The 27,275-nt window shown below is 42.1% G+C and overlaps 1 protein-coding gene across 12 annotated transcripts in view; it reads right to left on the bottom strand.

Moving 5' to 3' along the window:
* Dync1i1 (dynein cytoplasmic 1 intermediate chain 1) overlaps window positions 1-25,524 on the bottom strand; it is a 311,790-nt gene extending 286,266 nt beyond the window's left edge. For 4 of the 12 annotated variants that reach the window (XM_085840833.1, XM_085840830.1, XM_085840832.1 and 1 more), the window contains exon 1: window positions 25,265-25,522. The gene's annotated coding sequence lies outside the window, so the exon portion shown is untranslated. Of the gene's footprint in view, window positions 1-25,264 lie in introns of all 12 variants that reach the window. The other 8 variants (XM_021164407.3, XM_029478836.2, XM_021164410.3 and 5 more) reach the window with 5 other exon arrangements.
* Between the last annotated feature and the right edge of the window lie 1,751 nt (window positions 25,525-27,275).

Below are 27,275 nucleotides of genomic sequence, written 5' to 3' on the forward strand. Positions count from 1 at the left end.
TAGAGAAAGTACCCAAGGAGCTAAAGGGATCTGCAACCCTATTGTTGGAACAACATGATGTACTAACCAGAACCCTGGACCTCTTGTCTCTAGCTCCATATGTATCGAAAGATGGCCTAGTCGGCCATCAATGGAAAGAGAGGCCCATTGGACTTGCAAACTTTATATGCCCCAATATAGGGGAATGCCAGGGCCAAAAGAATGGGAATGGGTGGGTAGGGAAGTGGGGGGCGCTATGGGGGACTTTTGGGATAGTATTGGAAATGTAATTGAGGAAAATATGTAATAAAAATATTAAAAAAAAAGTTAAATGCATTAAATGCAGTGACTTAATCAATTCCTCTGTGAACACAGGAATCATGTAATAATCCCAGGCAGACATGATCCTACTAGGCTACCACCCATTTGCCCCCAAGGAGTGTGAGTTTCATCAGAAGACAGAATGGGAGAAGAGGGAAAGAGGAAATGAGAAAGTTAAAAAGATAAAGCCCAAGGAAAGCACAGTCAAGGTCATGACTCCCCACCTCCCCTACCATCACCTGCACCGTTCTTATACCCATCCATACCCACAGGGAAATGCACACCTTCAGCGTGCAGGAATATGACCCAACACCTTTACGTTCCCATGTCCTTATGGTCCATTCCCACTTAGAACCAAGAGTCTGCAGCAGAAGCCACAGGATTAGCTCAGTTTACACAGCTGCCCAGTAACAGCCCCTCCCAAGGCTGTGCTTCTGAACAATACAGAATCTCTATTTCCTTTGGCTGTCTAGGTTGGCAGCAGCTGGAGATTCCATTTCTAACGCTGGCATACGAGAATGTATTTTTAAGCTTAAGGTTGGAATTCTATAAGTTTTAAGTCATGCTTAGCTGAGGCCAGATGCATTGACAAAACACAGAGCCTTAAGTTATCATTTCCTGCCTGAAAACAGTTGCTCTCCTCAGCTCTTCACTATCAGGTATTGGACTTTCCATCTGCCACAGGGTATGTGTAAGAAATCTGAGCATTGACAGGCTTACTGCACCTGCCTGGCTTCCCATGAAGTACACAGCTCAGTCTACTCAGATGGGAAAACAAGAGACGATACCAACCACAAACATTCACTCATCTTCATAGCTACATCTCACAATAAAACAATAGAAGGCAAACAGATATCTCCATTAAGAGTGGGCTATAGAAGGTTTACAAAGGGTATTTAATCTTTTGGGAGTAGTTGTAGCACTGAACAAGTATCTCATAGCCTTGCATATGTGACGCAAGTACTCCATGGGGCTAAATCCCCAGAATGCTTTCCAAAACTGAGTGTGTGTATATGGAGGCCAGAGGAAGTACTACCCACCTCTTTTCAGAGACTGGGTCTATCCACCAGCCTGGAATTCATCAAGTATGCTAGGCTGGTTAGCCAGGGAGCCCCGGATCTGTCTGTCTGTCTGTCTGTCTGTCTGTCTGTCTGTCCCACTTGATCTCTGGGATTACAAGCACACGTTACTATGCCTAGCCTTTGAGTGCTTGTGGTGTTTCTCAGTGCAGATTCAGAAAATTGATCTCAGGTCCCCAGGGAAAGTTCTTTATCAACTGAGCTACCATTCTAGCTCATTTCCTAGATTTCTACACCCAACCAGTAGACTGAAAATACTAAAGACATTTGTTTCATGATCCAGGCCTCGTGACACTGTACAAGAAAAGCTCTCAAATATTTTGTTTAATGTACCTGTTTAATACCCTCCTTATAAAAATTGTCTTATAAAATATCAAGTATCTTAACAGCTTTTGTTTATTTGGATCATATCTATTAACATGAACCATGTTAAATACTAAAGCTAATAAAATAGAAATATGCTTAATAATTTTAGAACAATAAATGTAACATTTTTATTTTAAAAATGTTGTCTTCTAAGACAAAAATATTAAAAAGAGTGGAATGTTTTTATGCTTTTCAGATATCTTAAGTAGAAATCAGGTAGATTCTCCTAGCTACTTCTGTGCAGTCTGCTGTGACGTGGTATTTTAGTTGAAGTATATGAAGAAGCATATCCCATAGATATGCAGTCTGAGAAAGAACTCAAGTAGCCTCTTCAGGTAATTGTGGGCTTTCCCTGATTTTATGCTAAAAGTCAACATCTAGCACAGTTCCTTGAAGGGAGCTGCAATGTGCATATAGAGCACACCGACCCACGAACATTGTGTGCACTGAACTTCTTTCTGTTACAGTCAAGTCCACAGACTTGCACTTTGAGTGCACCTTTAGCCATGTGTGATTTTCTAATGTCATATAATAGTTATTTTGGGAAAATTCAATAAATGGAGAATATTGAATTTTGCAAACTCTCCCGACTGTTGACAAGCTTCGCTATGGAGTGTCCAAGGATCCAAACTGAAGACTGCCATTGCCAATGTCCTTTCCAGGCGCTGTAGAACTTTCAAGTTCATGCTCGTGGCAAATCAAAGCTCCCCTCAAATGAATTTAATAGCTCAAATTTTATCACTAGCAAAACATTATAGATGGCTGCACTCTCCTAGAGACAAGCTCAGGAATGGACTTAGAAAAATATCTCCCCAAAGCAGGGCCTTGCACATGACATATGTCTGCATTCCTTTGCCAGGCAAGACATTTATCACTGAGCACCGCCCCCATCCCTGATAGGATGCCTTGGCCCTTCCCTGAGGTAGCCAAGTGAAAAGAAAATCCATATTTATTTGTATAAGAACTTTTCCACAAGGGCCTCATTTTCTCTAACTACTGTTCTCTATGCTATGTTCTGAGCACACAAATGTTTCCAATATTTCTAAATCATTTTGGTTTTTTGAACTTTTGAATCCCCAAATTCATAGTCTGTCAGTTGTTATTTCAAATAAAACACTAGTATTTATGCAGGGAAAAGGCAATATTTTGAGTTCACAAACTATTCAAACTATCACAACAAGGATTTTTCTTATGACAACCACTAAATGTTGATCGGCAACTTCTGTATTTTCTTTGCCACACAATGGTATTTACTCCAAAGAAGGAATGTTCAGGAATGTTCATAGTTGTGCTCATGAAGAATATAGTCTTAAGCACACTTGGGTTTCTTTTCAAGCAGAAAAACCGTAAAAGGCTTTTGGAATGGATGGAGTTTGCTGCCATCACTAGTGGTGTGGTACCCCTGTCTTGAGCCATACTCAGGCACCAGCAATTAAACTCAAGGTTTCTTTTATTCTCCCTACAAAGATCATTACAAAGAAAATTATCAATGTTATTTCTCTTAGTGTTATTATGAAAATAGTTTTGATATGTAAGACATTAAGTATGTGTTGGAGCCTGAAAAGATCTCCAAACTATACTCCTACTCAACCTGCTTCTAGTAACATGGAGTTGATTCTAAAGCTTGCAGAGACATTCAATTAATAAAAATGTCACTATGTAAGATATAACCCAAAAGAACAAGTTTGAGCTTTTTGTTTTAAGGAAACAAGTAAGTGAAAGAAACACTAGGAAATCATGAAGCACAGAAATAAGATTGGGTACAGGAATTCTACCACAGAAGACAGTTTAGAAGCACCAGGAAAACTTATGAGCACACAGAGTGCAGAATAATAGAAGGGTAGGATGAGGCATTGAGAGAAACTTCCAGTAGAACTGCATGTGAAAGATGCCTCACTTGCTACCAAGGCAAGAGGTAAGGAATACGAACCACAAAGCTTTTTCACAGGCTGAGGATGTAGCTCCTTAGTAGAGCTCTTGCCTACTTGAACAGGTCCTGGGATCCCCTCCAAATGCCTAAACAAAAACTTTTCTGTGCCCCACTTCCTGTCTTCCCTCAGCACATGCACATACACTTTAAGCCAAAGAAAAACCGTAAAAGGCTTTTGGAATGGACACAGTTTGGTCTACTTTCAATTCAATCTTTCTATTACTCTATACCACCTCCTCATGGCAGAACATGTGAATTGCAATGAAAGCCTTTGCCCGTGAAATCTGCAAGCACATCTTCAAAACCAGTATTGGGTGGTCTTCAGGACTACATGAGTTTTATCTACCTAGAAAGAATCTATTTTCTTCAATACACAACTATTTCATCTCTACCCAGACACAGAATTTTGAATATCTATATTGTTTCTATATATCTTTCAACTGTATTCCTGTAAGTTCTTAACTAGGAACTGAGGCAATATTTTCAAAGTAAGTCCTTTTTATGTTCATGATGTTTTCAGAGGTGTGTTTATAACTGTCATGTCTGTGGACTATCACTAGTCCTTCTTTCTTTGCCTCCTGATTCTGAGGAGCCAAATTGCCTGCTTAAGATGAAATTTGAGAATTGGAAATTGCGTACATTAAACAGGAGAGACTCAAGCACTCAGCCCAGAGACCCATTATACTAGAGAACAAAATCAATCCATAGGGAATCTGTCCTCATCCAGTTAACTGAGTTGGTATGAGAGCTCTTCAATCTTAAAGGAGCCGAAAGCCAGTGTTATCTTTGCTGAAAAGTTGAAAAATATCAGTCTTATTTCTGACCCCTACAGTGCATTCATTAACTTAGAGATTCAGCATGATTCTCTTTGAAAAAGAATTGTCTCTCAATTAAGAGAATCAGCCATTTAGGTCTTAGAGTATTTCCTCTCAGGAAATGCTCAGATGATATCAAGAGTCCTTAGAAAATGAGAATTTAAAGTACAATCTTTAAATGCCTACAAAAGCAGAGCAGAGATAGAACAGTTGGACAACTATAGGGAAGCATTGTGGAATTGTATCTATTAAAATTAAGGCAGAAAAGGAATGAGAAAATGGAACCACAAGTGAGGGCATGGGAGCCCTGTAGGGAATGTCAAAAGGAAAACAGCAGGAAGAGAGATAAAGGGCTTACAGAGGATGCATGGATCAAAACATCTGAAAAGGACGAAGCATCTACTTTGGTTAAATATCAGGCTAGGTATCTAAACCAAGAAGCCTGGTATTTTAGGTAAAAAGTAAGTGTACCTCTCTAGTTCTGGAGATGCTAAAGTTTGTAGATATAAATAGAAAGAAATTTCCACCTAAATGCCCCCAAGAAACATATGAGAAGGAGCAGGCAGCATCTCCATAAACCATGATGAAAGCTTCCTTTGGAACTGGCATGTTAGGTCCTCATCACCACGCCAGGCCTAGAGTAGGCATCCAAAACACACATGCTGTGCCAAGAAGGCAAGGTGGTTCTTGTTTATTGGCTTCTATTTGGTTTTCTTTTGTGATGCTGGCTGATACTACTAGCCGAAAGCCTACCAGCCAGAAACAAACAGAAACTCTGACATATCCATGGCTTTCTTTGCATGCATGACAAAACATCCTGTGATATCTGCTAGCCATGAATAAGACAACAGTGAATATCATAGGCTTTTCAGAGCTCTCTGACCCTCAGACCCCCAACCTTGTTTCTAGACAACTACAATAACACATGTGGGCTTCCTTTTCCCATCACTTGGAATTTCCTTGAGCTCTTCTGCTTCTGGCCAGGTGGTTATGGTTGTAGAGTCTATTGTGAGGGACTTCCTCTTTCAAACAATCCTACCCAAGTATTTAATAAATCTTCCTACACAATGTTGTCATGTCATATTTTTCTACATTCCTTGATCAGCCTCCAAACCCTCGCACTTGCCATAGCCCACAGACATGTGTCAGCAGTCCGCCACATTTAACTATGTAAACTTTACAATCTTGCCACCCCTTATTCAGATCCATTCATATCACCCATTTATAATCTCTATCATTGCTCATCTGGTGGTCCCTATACTCTCCTAACCTTGTATTTCCTTCTTTGTTAACCTAGTTTCTCATTGTAAACCCTCCACAATGAATGCATGATCCTTTGGTCACCCAAATCTGATGAATTCTCATTATAACACATCTACACTATGCTCTCCTTCCTCCATCCCTTCATCCATAGACTTCTACTTCCCAGTTCTTGTTTTGACATCACATACCAAACCATTCCATGCCTTTATAACTTGGTAAATTTCAAAAACAGTTTGCTTATTACTCATTCTCTGATCATCTCCATTCACCTTTTTGCACATCAACTCAGGAAGACCTCCAGGAAAGCTTTTGTAAGCCAACAAATTTGGGAGAGGAAAATTATCTTTTCCTTCTATCTATTTTCAATTCACTCTCTGAGGACCCTCTAACAAACAACAAATTAACAATGTAAAATTATAGTTCTATTTATATAAGTTTTAGATGGCATAGGGGACTTCTGCCCTTCTATAAGGCTGAAGGCATAAATAAATAGATAAGCTTGTGTTTTTAGTAGAGATTTGATGAAGAATATAGACTCCCAGTCAGGGCTGGTGGAATGAGTCAGTTGGTGAGTGAGCTTGCTGCCATGCTTGACAACCTGAGTTCCAGAACCACAGGTTGGAAGGGATTGCCTGGTTCCGCTCCCCGCCCCACCCAAACACAGTGGCATGCACACCCACTCACACATATAAACAAGCAAACAAATAAACAAATGTATTTTTTAATGGTATAACCAAAGAGTAATTAATTAGACCCATTGCCCAGGTTCTGTTCTGTATCTTTGGTGATACAGAACAGAACCTGAGCAATAAGGATGTACCGTTCTCCTGTGTCAAGGCAGGGGCGTGTCTCATATGAGGGTACCTTCTGTGTCAAGGCAGGGGCATGTCTCATATGAGGGTACCACTTTGGAGAAAAACACCTTCTCATGCACGCTGTTTCTCACATTTCACCAGTTCAGTGCTACGGTCTGTGGGATTGTATCCTGGCCATGTCATAAACATGGGCAAAGCCAACCTCACAGGTGTCCTTAGCATCCTGTGCAGGATGAAAGGGTGGTGTGTGCTACCATGATACCGACATTCTCTTGGTGTGACATTCCCCCTTCAGTGACAGCTCCCCATTTAAGGGTCACAGCTAAGTGAGCAATGTAGCTCTTGCCCCAGGCAGTCAGCTCAGTAAGCAGTGACTGTCCCTTGAGCTGCAGCTTACCAACCACGACATAGGAATAGCAAGTTTTCTATGCTTTCAGCAAAATGCCGGGAGTCTTCCAGTCACCATTTTCTCAAGCATGCTGCGCTTTGTAAAGAACAAATTCCAAGACATTTCCTGGTTATATAAAAGACAAAATGAAAGAATACAAACAAAGCAAAACCAAAGCCACTTTATTTCCATGGTAAAGGAAACTCTTTCCACACCCACTGGCACAAATGTACAGTAAACACCCACTCCAATATCACATCGCATATTAAACTATCTTTTATTACATTACTACCACTATAAGTCCATTGATACAAATTTTTCTGCCTGCTTTATATTTTTAATCTCTATTTTCTGACTCTAAATGGGCTAGTTAACAAAACCTATTGAATTGATAATTAGCAGCCTCTATTGTTTAATCGCAAGTAATAAATTCAGCAGTCTAGGATTCATTTCCCCAAATGCTTGAGACTAAATCATCAAGCTGAAGGCTGCTCTTTCTTTTTAAAACTTTAAAAATAATCTGTGCTTCAGCCCAGTGTTCTTTGTTGTCCTTAGAGACGCTTTCTTTGAGTTGCTAAGATAATAAATGAGTGTATCTAAAAATAAGTGGCTTTCAAGTAACCTGGAGAATCAGTTCTTAATGGAACTGTTAATAAGCAAATCTTTGTATCTGACTAGCTTTAGCTGTGACTATCACCAGCCTGATGTTCTTATACATGGGCCATATTTTTCTGTGAAGTGGATTAGATTCTGACAGCATCGGCTGGTAGACCTGTCTATCTTGGTCCTCTCTCCTGGTATAGAATGTTGGCAAGTGTATGAAATGGCAGGGACCACCAAACCCTACACAACATAAAGTAGAGAAACAGAAGTGCAACAAGACCATGTTGAGAATTTGTCCAAAGCAAGCCACTCTTAAGGTACACTCTTCACAGAGCAGACTCTTACAGACTATGTATGCCTACATTTTCTCTGTCCCACAACCTGCTCTAGCGGTCTTAGCATTTAATTGAGTTGTTCTCCTTCCTTTATTTTGTTTCTTGGTTGCAGTCACTTGCTTTATGTCAGCAGTTGTCCTCCCAGCGTTTGCTCTATGGGCGGAAGGAAACTACAACACAGAGCTAGCAAGAACTGAGCAAATCAGTGACTTACTTGTCCCTAGAGAGAATGAGCCAGAGCTTCACAGAGTAGGTGAATCAAACACATTACGAAAGAAATAAGACACAAGAAAGCCTAGGTGAGTGGTGCTTCCCAAGTACAGGAGGATGTATGGACAAAGGGGTTGGGGTGGGGTTAGGAAGGGTGATACATCTGAAGGATGAGTAATTTGATATGGATGCAATATTAAGTACAAAAATGGTGGGAGATATGAAAACGGGATTGAAATCCAAGGTTAGACCCCTGAGATTGTGTTAGCCACTACTCTAGTTTGCACAGAAATGCAAGAGAACCTGAAAGGGGGGAGATCTTTCAATACTACACCGAGGTAAGTGGTCACCCTACAGTGAAAGATATGCTGTACTATGCTCCAAGAAGATCTGACGTTCTCTGCAGGTAGGAGAGAAACAGGAGAATTTCACTATGTACAACAGTGAATAATTTGCTTTTATCACAAGCTGTGTACTGTACCATCCTTTTAAAACAGGGATTCCAGTTCACTGCAGAGTGTTGAAATCATGTTAGTGGACAGCCGTTCTGGCTATGAATAAATTAGAAGCATTACAGCAGATGCTAAAGGAAAATACTGTTTCATGGTGTTAGTAATGAACGGGCAACCACATCCACATAATTTATTATTGCTTGTGGAAGTTAGAGGGAGAAATCATTATTATTTCTACAATTAATACACTTTAAATTCTAAATTTGTCTCTAGTTTTGTTCTTTCTCAATCAATTATTTTCTTGCTATGATACTCCTGAGTCATGACATTAACACAAGATACCAGGGTGGGCAGAAATGGATGATGACCACTGACAAAGGAGACTGAGCCAGTTCATCTTAGTAGCTTCACTCTCTGGGTACACATACAACATATACCCCACTCGTAGGGCACTGAAAATCTCCCACAGAATTCCAAAAATCAATCGCTTCTACTTGTTTAAGTCAACCAGCAAGCAGAAAGAAGAAAACACAAGCTAAGTCCCTGAAGACTGATGCTTAACCTACATTTTTAACTATTCCAGTACCTCCACAAAATTAGAGAAACCCCACACTGCTCTGCCAGACATGCAGGAGCAGAACAGGCTCTTGCGCATTATGTCAGCACAAATGCTGAGTGACACTCGAGGCTTTGTGTAGTGGCCATTTGTCCAATCAGCACGATCTTTATACCTTTGATAGAAAGCAAATGGCTATCTGAAAAGCTTCTACAAATACCGCAGCCTGAGACCTGGCGCCCAGGGCCGTATTTCAATGGCTAACTCCATGGTATGAGACAGCATTCAGGACAGATTTACCGGTTCTTAAAAAGGAGTAATCCTGCCTGATACTACATGCATTTTTTTTTTTTAAATTCAAAAACTTTAATTTAGCTGCAGCCATTTTCAACCATCTGCTCTCTGAGTGAACATAGGCTTGTATATATTCAATTTGAAAGAGAACAAGTTTTGGCAGAAAGAATTGTAAAGTGGTGGAGAAGTTGTATCATGTCAAGGAGTGACAACATATGCAATGTAGCAATTGAAAAGAGCTCTTCCGTCTCCTTTTCTCTAGCAGGCTGCCCTATTCCAGGTCACTCCTTGTCTTAATTAGATGCTTCCCAACCAATCACAGTGTTGCAAAATATCAGAATAGATGTAACGTCATCTCCAGTTTGAGTAGCAGGTAATGATATTAAGGAACTCTGGAAGAATTTGTAAGTCATGCATGGTCAATTACTGTCGTTTCTCAAAACCAAACACACAGGAGGCTGGGCTTCTCCCAGCAAGTTGAAAGTTGGCATATCATGTATATGTAATGTATAATGTAGACTTACATTGGTTGTGTGCTTATTCATTGCCATGGTGCTAAAGGACTTGGGCTATATAAGAATAATCTAGAATTTCACGGCTGAAATCCATACCTTAGTAATGCCTGTGTGTATATTAATTGCTAGCTCAGATCACATCCATATCCATAGTTTCAATATGACACATCGTCACATGTAAGACTGTGGTTGTTCAAGAACCATTTCCTAGTCATATGTGAGTGTGCACCCACACAGGTATACACACAGTTATTAACTTCAATTTCATCTGGGCAATCAGAACATAGTTCTCCCCTCAGATTCAGCCTCTGCTGTATGAGTGAGTCTTTACACAAGGGTAGGGCTTGGCCAAGAGAAATGTGGAGTGCCATGCCTGATGTAAGAGAAGAGAGAACTCCTTGAGTGTTTGACATAAATACCTCAAGCAAGGTGAGAAGAGTCACATTACTTTATAAAGCAATTATTGTAAGCTAAACTTTTGAGTTAAATTTTATTTTTACTTTTTTAAATTTTATAAACTTTATTATAAAGGATACATCCTTGAAAATAGAGACATCACACACAAAAATGAACTAGACTCAAAATCTTGAGGAACTTCTAAGCAGTCTATGCATTCCAAATACAAGCTGAGGAAAATTCCCATTACATTTTATACCTTCAGAATTAAGTATATTTTACGTACGTATTTACTGCCAAAGCCAAAAGGTCCACAGAGAATCAGAGCTTGGAAGGCAATCGTCTTTATTTATCCTTTCATAGCTCATGTCCATCACCTACATTCCGTTCTCCACATCCCTTTACAGTTAGTTTGTCTTCTCTTTTCTCATATCATCCTATAACCACATGTGCAAAGTATATATACATACATGCATATGACATACATGCACATATTATTGTCTAGATTTTACATATAATAGAGAAACGTGTGGTTTAAAATAAAAAAATTTAACCAACTCTTAAATACCTTTAGATCAACTTCTCTTTTGGCAAAGACTTAATAGCTCACATGGTTACATCCATATTGCTAAATCTGTCTTCATGTTATGTTATGTTAATTTATGTCTTTATGTTAATTAACAGAATGACAACTTACTAAGGATCTATCAAAGAAAAGTGTTGTTCCGAGTATACTGTGGGACTTTACACAGACGATCAAAATAGAGCCTGTCTCAAAAAGTTATAATACGGTTGGGTTGGGAAACCCTGGCAACCCAGCATGGGGAAATGTGGTAAATGCAGGAGATGGCACGGCACACTGCAGACAGCATGCTGTAGCTGGAACACGAAGTGGGCTCTGTGAAGGGAGAGCGGCAGCAGCCAGACACTGACTTGTGCTTAGTGTGGGACCCGGGAAACTGGATGGAGAACAGTAGGAGCCAGTCACAGAAGTGGGGCTGTGTCTTTGGGAAAGCATAGCTCAATGAGACTGCAGCATATGGTTGAATGCTCTGGGGGGCTAGAGAGTCAATGAGCAATAAGTTATCCTCTCAGGATATAAGTGACCCAGGGCAATTATTTTTGATTTCTGGTCCTGTTGCAACACAGAAGAAAAACATGTATTTTTTTTTTAAAAAAAATTTAATAACCTTAAAAAATTTGAGCATTTACACATTAAGTCAATGCTATTGAATTCAGTGTGTTAACCAATGCCAACAACTCAAATTAACACTTTCTTACATATCACACCTTTGCTTTATAGCAGGAAAATGTGAGAAATTAAGCTTCAAACTGGATACCCTGGCATGTCTAATATACATTCTTTGCATAATGTAAGCATTCAAAGTGTGAATTCTATCTCCCAACTCATCTGATGGTTTTGTGTTTCTCGAACTAGAAACAATATAGTTGGGGTTAGGGAGTAAAGGCTTATGCCTTAGAGACAATATCGTTGTTTGGTGTCTGCATTTTTGTTTTGTGTTATTTGTTTTGTTTTGTTTTGTTTTAATTTTCTGTGTAGCCTTGGCTGTCCTGGAGAACAGCCTGTAGACTAGGCTGGCCTCAAACTCAGAGATCTGCCTGCTTCTGTCTTCCTGTACAGGGATTTAAGGTGTGTGCCACCACTGCCTGACTTTTTTTTTTTTTTTAAGATTTGTTTGTCTTACTTTAAAAATTACGCATGTGTATGTATGATGTATGAGCATTTGATTTTGAGTGCCCGTGGAGACTAGAGGTATCAGATTTCTTGGGATTGGAGTTATGAGCAGTCATGAGCCACCCAATATGGGTGCTGGGAATTGAACTTGGGTTCTTTGAAAGAGCAGCAAGTGTTCTTATCCACTAAGTCACGTAGCTTAAGGAGGGGTCCTTAACCTCCTGAGTACTGGGTTACAGGCATGTGTCACCACATCTCTGTTTCTGTTTGGATTAATGGCTGCTACAAGCTGTCATTACGAGCTTTCCTCAGCTACACCTGATACTTTGATGCCCTTCTCATGACTAATAGGAATTTAGTGAACGCTTATCAAAGAAACAGATGAAAGAAAGAATGAATGGATAAATACTGCAAACTGAACAATTAGAAGGGAAAGAAGTCAACACAGACCACGGCATTTAGTGCTTCAATGTGACTCATGTCTGGGTTGGCTCCAAGTCCACAGCAGGACCTTACCAGAGCAGGGTAACTAGGATATAGAGTTATAGATTTTTAAATTTGAAGAAAAGTCATGTAGCAGTTACTACAGAGTGGTCTGGCCTCTCATCCCTAAGTCCTCACCTGAAATGCCCGAGAATTAGAAACTCCCTCCTCAGAGGCAGCCCAGTCTACCTCTTAAATAAGTTAAGACAAGGGATCTATCTCCGTGCTGTGGATTCTGGGTTACAATTAATAAGCATCCTCACACCTGTTTGCTAAGATAAACTCCTTAGATGTAGCCATTTGCATGTGTGCAGCCCACAAACTGAGTGTCGTTCCCTTCAAACTCCTCCCATTTTGCATTAAAGAATTGGTCTGAAGTTGGTGGCAATCACATACACCTATAATCCTGCCCCCGAGGAGGTAGCAAGAGGATCAGAAGTCTAAAGGCAACTGGAGCAACATGAAATCTTGTGTCAAAAACAAATCAGAAAAGCAAGACAAGAAAATAACCTCTTCTCCAGCAATGGGCAAAGAGACACACACCTTCTTGGTAGTGTTGCACACCTATCAGTCAGGGGCAGAACAGGTGACAATTCTTTGTTTATCCTATCTTGATGCCTGGCTTGCTGGCCAAGCTGTTTTATACCTAATACACATAAAAATCAAATCCAGGCAGCACCACGTGGGAAGTGGAAGATGGACAGAGACCTGCGTTCAGCCCTGTTACATGGTGTGGGTGGGGAAAGACGCCCACAGATCTGTCCTCCATTTCCACAGCACAGGAAGACCATAGACACACAGAGCCCTGCCTACCACCATGCGGTGCTGCAGGGGAAGAGGAAGATAGAAGAGACCTACCGATGTCAAACGCAGACCTGCCCTCTGGCCCACAGCAGACTCTCAACTGTTGTCAACTGTTGCCTGCGCTGCTGATTATTTTAGAAGTTCACACTATAAGCACATGGCCTTTCCAACTCTCTGGAACACACAAAAGCAGAATGTCTCCATGATTTAACAGGGGATTTATACCTTGTTTTATTTTAATTTAATACAATCTCAACAGACCTGAGTAACTAGGCTAGAATGGATGTCATATTGACACTCTTGTGATCGCTGAACTATGAACACCTTATAAGCCCAAAGAGTGTTGAGTGAATGTCTCATCATTCTAGCCTATCAACCTTGAGCCAGGTTCTTCTTGGGTACAGATAGAACATAGACTCTACAACATGATCGTGCAACAGAAGAACTAAGATTCAGACTAGGGATGTAGCTCAGTTGGTGATTGTCTAACATGTCCAGCATGATATCAAATTGGGTGTGGTGATGAACTTAAGAGGTAGAGGCAAGAGGGTCAGAAATTCATGGTCATTCTCATCTACATTTCAAATGGGAGGCCAGCTGGGGAGACAGAAGCCCCTCCACCCAAAACATCTAGTGTCAAGACTTACTAAGCCCATGTTAGTTGAGGCCCAAATGTCCAATGTGTTAATTCCTTCATCCCTGGAAGTCAGTGTTTGTGATGAACATACTAAAAAAATAACAAAGTGAAAAATTAACCACTTACGGAACGGAAACTTAACTAAGATTTATTTATTTAAGTCTTGTCAGGGCGCTAGAAAATGTATACTCTTGACATTAATTCCATTTTATAAATGGGGAAAACAAGGTACAGGAAGACAGAATTACTTGTCAAGGTTGAATGAATAGTAAGCAGTCGGAGTGGATTTGAATCTGAGTTCCTAGTCATGCAAATCCATTCCCACTGAATCATAAATACTTTATGTTTTCTTTCTCTCTCACAGCAAATCTAAGAACAAAAGAGGAGAATGAAGATTAGAATATCAGTAGAAATGGTTTTGCTACAATAAAACTGAAGTCTGTTTGACTGGCAAACTCAAAAGGGGAGAATGTTCAGAGGATTAATCTTAGCTGAGACAGTCTAAGTCCTAAGTGAATATTCTTGACCAAAATTGAAAAACTGCTAAAGAAAGATAGAAAGCTAATTTTAATATTACATAGATATTATTAACTATCAACAAAAATACAGATATGTAAGCTCATTCTTCTGAGAACCTATTTTCATCATGATGCTTCTAACAATTTCTATGCATTCTAAAACAAAACCAGGCATTTTTCAGGTGCTACTGGAGTAGGATTAGAGCAGGTGTCTAGGAAGAAGTTATCATCAATAGTTATCATCAGCATAGGCAGTTCCCATGCAAACCCTCTTCCCTTCCAGTGTCTTTTTTGTTGTTGTCAATCACAAAAGGTTCCACTCGTTGCCACTTCATTCAAGAAGCCATAAGGTGAGGCTGTGTGGTTGACTTTTGCCAATGAAATACAAGCCAGAAAAGCTTGCCATGGGTCATCCCACAAAGGAGGCGCCTATTCATGTGTAATGTTGTGGCAGTGAAGACAGTTCAAGATGGAGCCTCAACATTTAGGGTTTATAGTGCATATGATGTGAAAGACCCTGGCTGACCCACACAGTACACATGAAGCATGTGCAAGGGAAGTCTTCCGTTGTTGCTTTGTTGGAGAAGGGGAATTGTTTCCTACAGTATTATCTTACAGTCTGACCTGATCAGTGTACCCTATGGCCCTACTCCATCCCAGTAAGGCAAGATTCTGGTTAGTCTCATGAGCAAGTTTTGGAAATGGCCAAGGATACGTCTTCCCTGCCCCTGGCTATATAATGTTCTATGAAGAGGGTGTAAGTATAAGAAAGCACCATATCCAATATTACCAGGTCCAGAGGAAATTCCAATTCCCCAAACTCTAAAAGGTAGTCCAAATACACAGAAATGAGCTCGACCTGGGCTGTAAGAGGATTTCTGGTGGTTAGATAAAAGCCAGCTTTTCTCAGAAACTTGTGAAACCGGTTCCCATCTCCAAAGGAGGCATTTCCCTCATGTATGGCAGAAGGGACATATTATGGCTACCTGTGGCATCTATTAGTATATCAAAACCCAAACCTCCAGACTTTCTCAGTATCACAAGTATCTGTCACATATTTCAAAGTCCATGCTAGCTAGCATCCTGCCTGTCTCACCTCTTCCTCTACCCCATCCCTCTCCAGCTCACAGCCTTCTCTCTCTGCAACTGCTCATCTTCCATGTGACCCCATTATTCTCAATGTGTTTGTTCTCTCTCTCCCTCTATGTTCTGATCCTGTTTTTTTTTACACTATGATTTTTCTGTTCTTTATCTTCTGATATTCTCCCTCTCTCACAGATACCCCTGGCCATATCCACTTTGGTGGCCATGTTCAGTCTATTTCTTTCTCTCTTTGCTTTGGACTCTTCAGAAGTCTCTGGCTGTTCTCTCTCCCACATCTACAACAGAAACTTCCCCCTTAACCATACCATGGTACTGACATTTCAGTTTATAAAACACATACTCACTGGTCTAAAGCAGCTTTTGTTTTTTGTTTTTCTTCAAACAGCTGAGAAAACACCACATATGCTGCTCACATTTACTGCCCAGTGTAGCAGAAAGGAATCATGAGGTTGACCAGATGTCCTCAATATCCTCACCCAGCCTTAAAAGGAAAGTTTTGCTAACATTTTTACTGTACATGGCCCAGCCCTCACAGAATGTAGCAAAGAAAGGACACACTGAAAAATAGTATTTTTCTTCCTCCCATGTAAATGCTTTTCTCCCACTTTCAACAAAAATCTTTAATTTGTTGGCCCTTATGGATAGTTATGCATATTTATTTTGGAAAATTTAAGGGAACTGAGTACAGTTCCCTTTATATTGAATGATGTGAGATGTGGGATTTCACCCTTGTTTGAGGTGCTGATGGCTTTTTAGCAGGATTTGGGAAATATTTAACAGCTTGAAAGAAAGAGCAAGGAAACACTTTAGGCCAAATCCTCCTCTTGTGCTGTCCCTGGGAGGTCTACATTTACACTAGCAGATCTATCATGACATTTTAACTGAGGTGAATAGATTCCTGCCTTCCTCTGGGCCGAGGCATTCAAACAGGGAGGCTCCTCTTTCCCAGTGGGAGTAACCTATACCTTTCTGAGAGGGAACAAAGTCACACTTACAAAGGAAGCAAGCAGAGAAAGGTTTGGTTTTTCTTCCTCCACAAAAATACACAGCATTTCCCACAACCCCTTGCTTTTTTGATGCAAGTAGGGTGGACCATGTAACAGGAGAGGCAGGCCATCTCAAAAGAGGACACTGTCTAAACACACATTTCCCCTGGGCCTGTTTCCCTTTCAGTGACCAAATCCCACCAACTGCAGACATCTACAATTCCTTTCTGAGACTAGGCTCTCAAGTCCTCTGTACTCACATTTTTAACATTCAGCAGCTTGACAAAATAGTTAAACATTTCCACAGGTTGAGCTATAGAACCTTAACCTTAACTAAAGGAGAAACCATACTCCTATTCAATTAGTAAAATCCTCATCTTTTCCAACATAGAAATGGGCACCATTTCAGACCTAAGCTAAGCAGACACTCTAGTTTGCATTTTGCAAAGGAAACTGTTTGTAGACAAAGGAGATGAAATGTTCTGTTGTCATTTATCCGCTGGCACCATTTCAAATATCATCATTATTATGGCCTCACATGGGACATTGTAATGAAATGTAAACCCAATAATGAGTCATAAATTTTCTTCATCACATTAGCTATGAATCAAAGCGCTGAATTGCTCAGTTAAGAGCGTCTGATAGAAAGCCAAATCAGACGAACTAGTCTAAGAGGAACTGCATGGTAAAGCCCTGGCTGCATAAGTATGAAGAACTTGACTTCAGACCCCTGGCAACTACCTAAAAAGACCATCATGGTGGCCCAAGTCTATAACCCAGTGCTGGGAAGACAGAGACAGGAAGGTCTCTGGAGCTCTCTAGCCAGCCAGTCTAGGTGACTGGGTAAACCCGAATTCAATGACATACCCCGACTCCAAAAAGAGAGGCACGAAGAGACTAAGCGAGATGTCCACTAACACTGAACTTTAGCCTCCACACTCGTATGCACACACATAAGCCCATGTGCACACCTAGTACATTACATCATGCCAACATGTATTCACTGCGTCTCTGTGTGTCTGTCTCACTGCATCTCCATCTCTGTTTGTCTCAAAGGAATTAGCTTAAGGGAGTCACGGAGGAAACATATGCCCAAATCATCCTGCCTGCTGTTTCCTTAGCAGAACGATCCTAAGACTCTCCTTGCCACAGCAGAGATGCACCATATGACTGTGACTGAGGAAGGCAAGGCTTCCAAAATCCTAGGCATTGTCAAGTCCAAATGTATACTGGGACCAAACTGATAATGGATGCTACATTTTAGGCAGTGAATTTTTCTTAACATTAAAATGGCCTAAAGCAGGGAGGAATCCAATCTTTTAAGAAAATTAAGTGGGATTTATTCTGATTTCTCCTTCAGATCAACCAAAGCCTGCTGTGGGCTTTCTATATGTCAGAGAATCTACTGGGAAACAGGAGGATGTATCAGAGAACTGGGAGTCTGCAAAGGAAGCAGGCAGATGTATAAATAAGTGTAAGCTCAAATAACATTTTTCATGAAGAGCTTATCATTGGTTCTCAGAGGGCAAGGTAATGCCCAGCCTAGAGAAGAGAAGGGTAAGAGAATGTGCAGTTGTTTGACAGAAGGAAGCATCCTCCATAGATGGGCTGTGTACCATCCCCTGGGTCCCGTGTATTCATTGTCAATAATCCTTACACTAATTCTCTGGGCTGGGCAGTCATTCCCATAGACAGTGAACAAACTGGTGTCCACATAGGCAGGAGGTAGGCCATCTCACACTTTCTCCCTATGACTATATGCTCCCTTTTAGATGCCATGATCCAGCTACCTTGTCAAAGGCCAAGGAGATGGGCTAAAATTGCGTAGAAATTTTTAATGAGAAAATTAGAGAATTTTAAGAAGGATTTAACTTTGGCCTCACTGAAAGTTGAGGCCAGATAACTCTTTGCTGTGGGGTCTCAAGTGCCTACCAGCTTCCTGTACTTTTCCCCATTTGCTGCTAGCTTCAATCCCTTTGCCCAAATGTAGCAGGTGATATTGTCCAGACCTGGCCCAATGATTCCAGAATCACAGAGAAATGATCTTAGCTAAGAGCCAGCAATCTGAAAACACATAAAATGGCTCCTTTTTTTTTTTTTAACTTTACTGAAAAATCTTTAAACAGTGGAAGGAACTGTCCACACAGCCACCTCTCTCTGCAAGGTGGAGATGGTCCATCCACTCTCTGCAGACTTCCTGCCCTCCACTCCTCTAACATAACTACAAAGGACAAGACGCCTGGAGCCAGTAACTGCACTATAGTCATGGAGCAACTGACTACACAGAGGCTTCACAAAAGGAGCTAGAGAAGGGAGGTGCTAAGGGCACCAATCTTAGACCTACAGATTCTGTGTGTCTGCTCCTCTAAAGCTGGTCTGCTGGAGAATGTGCCTCAGTGGGGATTCCATTCCCTGCTCCATTTACAAAGGCATTTCTTTCATATTACTGGAAAAAATAAGAAATGCAAGAAAGAAGGAAAGAAGAAAAGGAGGAAGGGAGGGGAAGAGGGAGGGAGGGGAGGAGGGAGGGATAGAGGGAGGGAGGGATGGAGGGAGGGAGCGGAGGAAAGAGGGAGGAGAGGAGGGAGGGAGAAGAGGGAGAGAGGGAAGGAAAGAGGTAGGAGAGGAGGGGGAGTGAAGGAAGGAGGTAGGAGAGGAGGGAGGGAGGGGATAAGAGAAGGAGGGGAGGAGAGAGGGAGGAAGGAGGGGGATGGAGGAAGAAGGAAGAAGAGGGAAACAGGGAAGAAGGAAGGAGGAAGGGAGGTTGTGAGGAAAAGAGTTCCAAATTTTAGTGATTTTTGACCCAAGCTATAAAAATATCTCTTTGCTAAAGAGATCTTCAACATAGTTAATATATTTACATTTCAATCGAATTAATGAAGGATGTCATTATTTTATCTTTAATTGTCAACCTATCACACTCTGAAAACCACATTCAATATAACTTAGTCACTTTCTTTTGCTTGTGTGAGCATGTGTGGTGTATCTGTGTGGCGTGCAGGCAGATGGCTGGCATGTGTGTTCACAGGTGCACACACCCAAGCACACACGGAAGTCAGAGGAAGACATCTGCTGCCCTGCTCTATTAATCTCTCCTCTATTCCCTTGAAACAAGGTCTCTCACTGAACTTGTAACTAGGTTAGCAGCCAGCACTTCCCAAGAATCCGCTTATCTCCAGCCTGTAGAGTGCTGGAGTTATAAGAACATGAAGCTACATCCAGCTTTTTACGTGTGTTCTGGGAACGTTGAACTCAGATGTTCAGGACTGTACTGCAAGCATTCTCACCCAATGAGCTATCTCCCCTTCCTCTGTGATAATTATTAAAATCCATTATGAAAAACATTAGATGCCAACCGAAAAAAAAATGTGATGTCCAAGAAGTGGTGACAGAATTTCAAAAAAAGAAAAAATTCTTAGGACTGGGCAGTGGTGGCAGTCAGGAGGCAAAGGCCAGTGGATCTTGTGAGTTCAAGGCCAGCCTGATCTACAGAGAGAGTTCCAGGATAGCCAGGGCTACAGAGAAAAACCCAGTCTCAAAACGAACAAATAAAAATATTCTTCAAGAATCGTTGTGCTGAATCATAATGAAGTTCACTGATACCTGTGGCCATCTCAGCTGTTGGCTAAGGACATAATTACACATTAAAGTACCTCAGACCTGCCTCTTTTATTGCAAAGAATTCATAAACCCTAGTAGAAATGCTTTATACATGGGTCATACTGATAGCACTAGCTATTCTATACCATAAACTGAAACAATGGGGCATGCTATGGAAGTACTGCAGAAAACAGCAAAATGTAAAGATGCCAAGCCTAAAGCAAAATCTTACACGTGAGAGCATCCTGCCCTCCAACTCTCCATTTCTGCAGTATAACTTCAGGATTGCTATGAACTGCCAGCAGAGCCCAAGGACGCATGGGGAGTTCAAGGCCTCCCAGGATTTAGTACAGAGCCAGTGTTCCATATCACAGCATTGTTACTGTAGCAGAAAAGTCCTAGAAGAAGGAGAAGCCTGGGAGGAAATTCATCTTTGCAATAGCCTTGAGCTGCTGCTGCTGCTGCTGCCCAGGGCAGACAGACATGAGTGAGGCTTCATCTTCAGTCAATGAAGACAGGTCAAAATGAGAAATGTGTAAGTTCTGTGTTCTTTCTGCTAATATGCCCAGCCTTTCCCTATCAGCGTGTGAGCAAGGTCTGGAAGGATGCCGAGTGCTACCTTAATAAACAAAAGGCCACATTAAAGGGCACTTTGGGCAACCCACGCGGATGGAGAGACAATGAGATGTGGCAGGAAGAGAATGAATGGACTTTGGAGTTAGGCTGATCTGTATTTGAAATCTAGCACTTCCTTAGCTGGCCTCATGTGGCCTGGGACAAGCGGCTGGATTTTCTAAGCATCTCCTTGTTTGTGTAAGAAGATAAGAGCATCTATCTACCTTACGGGATGTTGGGGTGATTTGATGAACAGTGGTGTCAATAAACCATGCTCCAGGTAAGTACCAGAAGAGTGGACCAATGTTCCAGCCAGGGCCACTGCTGCAGGCTTCACCTGCATGCAAACTGAACTCATGTAGACATTCCTGACGCCTGTACTGTAGGTGAAATGCTGTATATATAACAGATAAGAACATCTTTTTTCTTGGATAGCCCTGGCACCATACCTTTGACTCAACACATTTCAGCAGTAACTTCTGTGCCCCTGCCAACTCCTGCCCCAGCTCCTTAAGAACCAGTGGTTCTTAACCTCATATTTTTTAAAAGTTTCTTAAATTTCCCTTAAAATGCCTATACAGATATGCATTAAATATTCATCAATGTTGCTAGATTCAATGCCTACCCTAAAACTTCCTGGTGCTTCCTCTTCAGTGTCTATGAACATAAAGGGGTCAACTCCAGCAATAATAATAATAATAATAATAATAATAATAATAATCAGGGAGACTATGTACCTAGCCATTCTCAAACAGGCTTTCTTACACAGCAAAGCAAAGGAAGCTATCCCAGGATGTATGGGGGGAAGGGGCTGAGGAGCCTGAGGACTACTCAAAATATCAATCTGTCCATTGCTCCAGGAACGTACCCAAACAGACAGACAGTTGCACATTTTCTAGGTGATATAGATACTACATGTTTTTAATAAAAAGTACTTGTGGTCAAGGGAGCAGCAATTTACACAGCTTTGAAATCTTCTATTGGGGCATGGTATTCAGTGTTTTATTCCAAAGGGTAAATAAATGGAGTTTTGAGTTATGATGTCATCCACAGGTACCACTTGAGTGAGGAAAAAATATGGCTACACTTGTAGCTGCAGGAGTAATCTAGGAGATGTCAGGGGAGTTTCTATGGTGAAAGTCGACCCTGCCCATTCCAACAAGGTGTGCTAAGCCACACATCCTAGACACAGTGATTAAAAAGATAATAGCAGAAAGCACAGAAAGGAGCTCTCCTCAGCATCACCTACTTGGGAAGAAAAACAAACAAAGGGATCCAGGGGCCTCTCAAGTTTCTCTTTAAGGTCCTGACTGGTTTGTGTTGAGTTTGTGGCAGGAGCTATGTGTAACTGAGCAGTGGTCCTACAGTGGTCATTGTCAGGCTGCAGGTCCTGTTCTCAGATGGTTTTCCGAAAGTCAAAACAGTGTGAAATCTCTTCCTAGGAGACAATTTTGCCTCTGATTGACTCCAGGATTTCGGCCTTTCTCTTCCCCTTATATAAGGGTTTTTTTGGGGGGTGTGGAGGTGGCTTTTAAATAGTTGGCATACATTGTTTCAATAGTGTGATAGGCCAAGTGTCTCTCTTTAAGAGTCATCTACTGCTAGAACAGTTACAGTCCACTCTGTGTTATTCTTATCACAGGACAGTAACCAAAATGGATGAGTTCTGGATAGAGCTGCCTGACCTGGTCAGACTCCTACTTCTACCAATTATTAACTATGATATATATATATATATATATATACAATATATATGTATATATATATATATATATATACACACATATATATCACTTTAACTCTGCTTCATGGTTAAGTGGTGTCTACCTTGTAAAACCAATTTAAGGACAAAAACAATAACAACAACAGCAACAGCAGCAGCAGCAACAACAACAGCATCTACAACCCAGTGTCTGAAATTAAATCAATCAGAATTGCTTCATAGTCTGGAAGTGTGGTTACAAGGAGAGGCCTGGCCTTCTACATCAAAGACCCTCGCCGGTTAACTTGAGTAAACTTTAGGGAGTGACTTGACATCACTATGACCTAATTCTTTAAAGGGATTACTAGCAATGCCTGTGTGTCATAAGTTTTCCTATGAGATTATTATTATTTTTTTAATTCTAGTGAGAGGATATTTAAAATGGGATTCAGGAAAAAAGTGTTCAGCACATTGTAGCCACTGCTCCTATCAGTTTGGCTACGGTCAGTGAACACAATGTGAAGGGGAGAAAGCAGAAGGAGAAGATGATGTTTAGCTTTCCATGGATGTCTTTGATCCCTTCATTGGATGCTTGTTCAAGTCACACACACACAAAAAAACAAAACAGGGAAAGACGAGCAGTCTGTAAGGATAAAGGATAATGCCTGTTTTGTGGCCAGCCTGTGACTAAAAGCTCAACATTCGGTCTGCACCATTGGCCTACATAGCTGTTTGAACGTGCACAGAGTGTGTGGATTTCCTATGAACGCCTTGATCAACACTGGAATCAAGGGGGAAAGTTCAGTACACATAGACGAGAGGACTAATATTTTTAGGAAAGACAAGTACGAGGGGAAATTTCACAGTACCTCCTCTTAAACAGACAGCATGCTAGCAGAAAGTCCCTTCTACCATCTCAGAAGCACAGAGAAGAAGCACAACAAACGAACAGTTTAGTGACTCTGCCCTATTCAATTTGTGTATCGAGTTTCTTCTCTCCTCTGCCTCTAACTTCAACAATGATTCTCCATAAAGATGCAAGTTAGCGTCTAATGGACCACCAACCCGTGGCATATATTCACTAGAAAAGGGGGTCAGACAGGCACTGGGCAGAAGCCACGAAGCAGCCCTCTCTGCCTCAGGAAGCCAGTGAGCAAAAGGCTTCAGCATCCCAGAGATCTGGGCAGGTGCACAGATGGCAGAAACCTGAAACAAGACAGACACGCACAAAATGTTCTGGGAGGAAAATAGTGCCCAACCCTGGGCAGGCTGGAAAGGGGTACATTCGGCACTCCAGTATTGTGATGGATGGTTTTTCTCCTAGCCACTGGCTGCCTGGATCTGAAGTTCTGAAGAGCTGGGTCTAGTGAAGAGAGCACAACCTTAGGGCTAGGACTGCCAGATTTTGTTCCACTGAGAAGCATGGATAGAAGAACAGAATTAAATATGTTTCCCTATAGAAAACCTTTAGGAGCAAACTAGGCATTGTTAAAAAACAAAACAAACAAACAAACAAACAAAACCCCCCCCACCACCACCACCAACAATGGAGGAAGTATTACAGACATTCTCAAGAAGACGGGGGGGGGGGGGGGGGGGGGAAGGGGGGGCGGCGGGGGATGCAAGATCCAGTTTGCACTGGATGTTCCCATTTCAAAGATGCCAATACTCTAACACTGATTAACGCATGCCCCCCACCCCGGTAACTTCCACAATGGCACAAACGTATTTGGGGGAAGGTTAGTTATATCTATGCCATTATCCAGGACTATCTTGGACTGTCGCCGGCATGCTACACTGTCAGCTAAGCTTCCTGCTAGTCTGCAATGTCTGGAAGCAATTCCTTCACAACTTCAAACTGCATCAAGTCTGTAATGCTCATTCCAAACACAACTCCAGCAAGAAAATGGCTGGCTACTTGTTCCTGCCTTAGGTGTGGTTACAGTCCAGGAAAGCCGGTATATTTATTCGTTTTTTTTTTTTTTTTTTTTTTTTTTTTTTTGCCTTTCCTTGAGCCTCCGGTTTCCTAAGTGATACTTTCCCCTGGTCCTCAGCCTCCGGTTTACCGAGGTAGAAGTCATGAGACACCCGCATACTCAGTTCCTCCCCAGCTCTGCCAGGATCAGTGCTCTGGTGACGATTCAGAGCTTTACATAGCCAGAGCAATTCTGGGTGGGAGTGGGGGAAGAAAAACCGCGGAGGTGTTTACCAAAACACATCCCCAGCCACACTATTTTTTTATCCAGCAGAGAAAGAAACTGGCATCTTGCATGAGTGTTTAATTAAAGCTCGGTTGGAAGTGCATTGGCCCCCTCCGACTTGGCGGGTAGCAACAGCATCCTAGAGCTTTGCAGACAGCTCAGAAATGTAATCAGACAGCATCCTTTCCCTCACTCTGTAGGTCTCCCTTTCTAGGGGCCATGAGCTGGTAGCCCACGGGGATGTGGACAGCACAGCTTCTGGCCTTTTGCTCCCGAGGAGAAATAAACAAGGTGAAGAACCTTGCCATGCCCCTCTCCCAGTGTACAAGGTGGGCTACAAGGTGATGACACCCTTGACCCTTCCTCCTCTGCCTGTACCTCTCCGCTCCTGGGGAGCTGCAGCCAGGGTTGCCTCTGGAGGGCTCCAGCTTGGGGCGCTACAGTATGCAGGAGCACGGGGAAAGGGGCCCAGGCTGTGTGCCCAGCGGTAGCTGCAGCAGTCACTGCTGCGGTGTTGCTCCCCGGTGTCCTGCGGATTTAGCCGGGGGCTCGGGGCTCAGAGGTGGTTGCATATAGACATGACCTCCCACCCATGGGTTACCTGAATGCTGTCCGCGGAGGCTCACTGGGGGTCGTGGAGGAGGCGCGGGAGGACGGAGAGCAGCGGGCCCGCGCCAGCAGGATGTGCTGTCTCACGCTGCGCGGCTAGGCTAGCGCTCCTCCCGGAGCGATCACTTCCTCTCTCCTGAGCCTGACACTGACAGCTCCCAACACCAGGGCTGCAGGGCTCGCCCCGCCCACGGCCCACGCCCTCCACGCCCGCGCCTCCCGCGGGAGGGCCTCCGCACAGCGCAGCACCGCCTCGGGCCAGCCTGGCAGGGAGGAGGGAACCCAGGGGCAGTCAGTCCTAGGCTGCAGGCAGCGCACACCTAAGTTACTGCCAAGGAGAGCTGTGAGTCTGCCAAGCTCCTGATGATTTTCTCCATGGGCAACTTTCACTCCCACACAGAGAAACTTTAAGTCTTTAAAAAAGAAACAGACAAGCTTAGATCTATCTGTGCTGTACAGGTACAGTTGAACACAGGTTTCCCCAGACATATACAAATACACAAACAGTTAAACATACAAACCTATACCATACCTCTATCTATCTATCTATCTATCTATCTATCTATCTATTTATCTACACACATATGTGTGTTTATAAATCATATATACATAAATACATATTGATACACACATGTAGACATACAGGAATAGATATACATAGGTACACCTATGTATGTACATATGTTATCTACAGTGTGTGTGTGTGTGTGTGTGTGTGTGTGTGTGTGTGTGTGTAGCTTGCTTCTCGTTGCTTTTCTGATGTCTTGGCTTTAGAAACACTTTTGGACTTCCCCGAAGCTTACCATCCTCGCTGTCACAGCGCTGAGGAAGGAGTTTAGGATGTATGGCAGTGTGGGGTTGGCATCACTTTCTACATGAGCTTTTCATTGTTTTGCAGGAACATCCTGGTCACCACTGCGCAGCTAAGAGAGTATATATGTGGGGGGCATCCCATAGATACCCAAATATTTGTGATTTTATCAGTTGGCCAATGTCACAGTAATTTCAAAATAAGATCCAATTGTGAATACAGTGTCTTATCTATCATTGTTTCAGATTTGTCTTCTTGGATGCTCTTTTTGATCATAGAAATAGTTGACTTAAGGCTAAATGTTTCTAGGTTGAAGAGATTCAAGATATCCTAAGAAAGAAAGATAACATGAGTCAATATATGTCGTTGCCATGGACTGGAAATGCTCAATGCAGGTCAACTCTAGATTAATTTTCTTTTAAAACTTCTATTACCTGATAGAGTAGACAAAATGTTGTGAGAGCTGTGTGATGCTTACTCTTGGTTGTCAACCTGACTAAAGTTGAAATCAACTCACAGGCATCCCTTGGCCACACCTGTTAGGCATTTTTGTGATTAGGTTTTCTGAAAGGGAAGACCTACTGTAAATTTGGGAAACATTTTCCCAATTATTTCTTTCTAGTACTTTCCCGTTATCCTGGCAAATACATCTATATAGTTAACATCTTGTCCAGCTTACCTCACCCATGGCTATGCTGCCATTCTTTGAAGACATCAGAAGCCAGCTTCACCAGACTTCCAGAGTGAGCTGAAGACCAGAGGCTTTGCAGGAACTCCCTAGGCCTTTGCACTGGACTAGGACTGCAGAAATATCCATCCCCTTAACTGGTCAGGACTGGTGTGGTGGTTTGAATATGTTTGGGCAGGGAGTGGCACTGTTAGGAGGTGTGGCCTTGTTGAAGTAGGTGCAGCCTTGTTAGAGCAAGTGTGTCACTGTAGGGGTGGGCTTTAAGACTCTTCTCTTAGCTGGCTGGAAGCCATTCTTCTCCTAACTACATTCGAATCAAGATGTAGAACTCTCAGTTCCTCCTGCACCACCTCTTCCTGGATGCTGCTACACTTCCTGCCATGATGATAATGGACTGAACCTCTGAACCTGTAAGCCAGTCCCAATTAAATGTTATCCTTTCTAAGAGCTGCCATGGTCATGGTGTCTGTTCACAGCAGTAAAACCCTAAGACAAGTGGGTTCT

Source organism: Mus caroli, unplaced genomic scaffold (assembly GCF_978045245.1).
Source record: "Mus caroli unplaced genomic scaffold, Mus_caroli_1 scaffold_7, whole genome shotgun sequence".
In the NCBI taxonomy this organism is placed as follows: domain Eukaryota; kingdom Metazoa; phylum Chordata; class Mammalia; order Rodentia; family Muridae; genus Mus; species Mus caroli.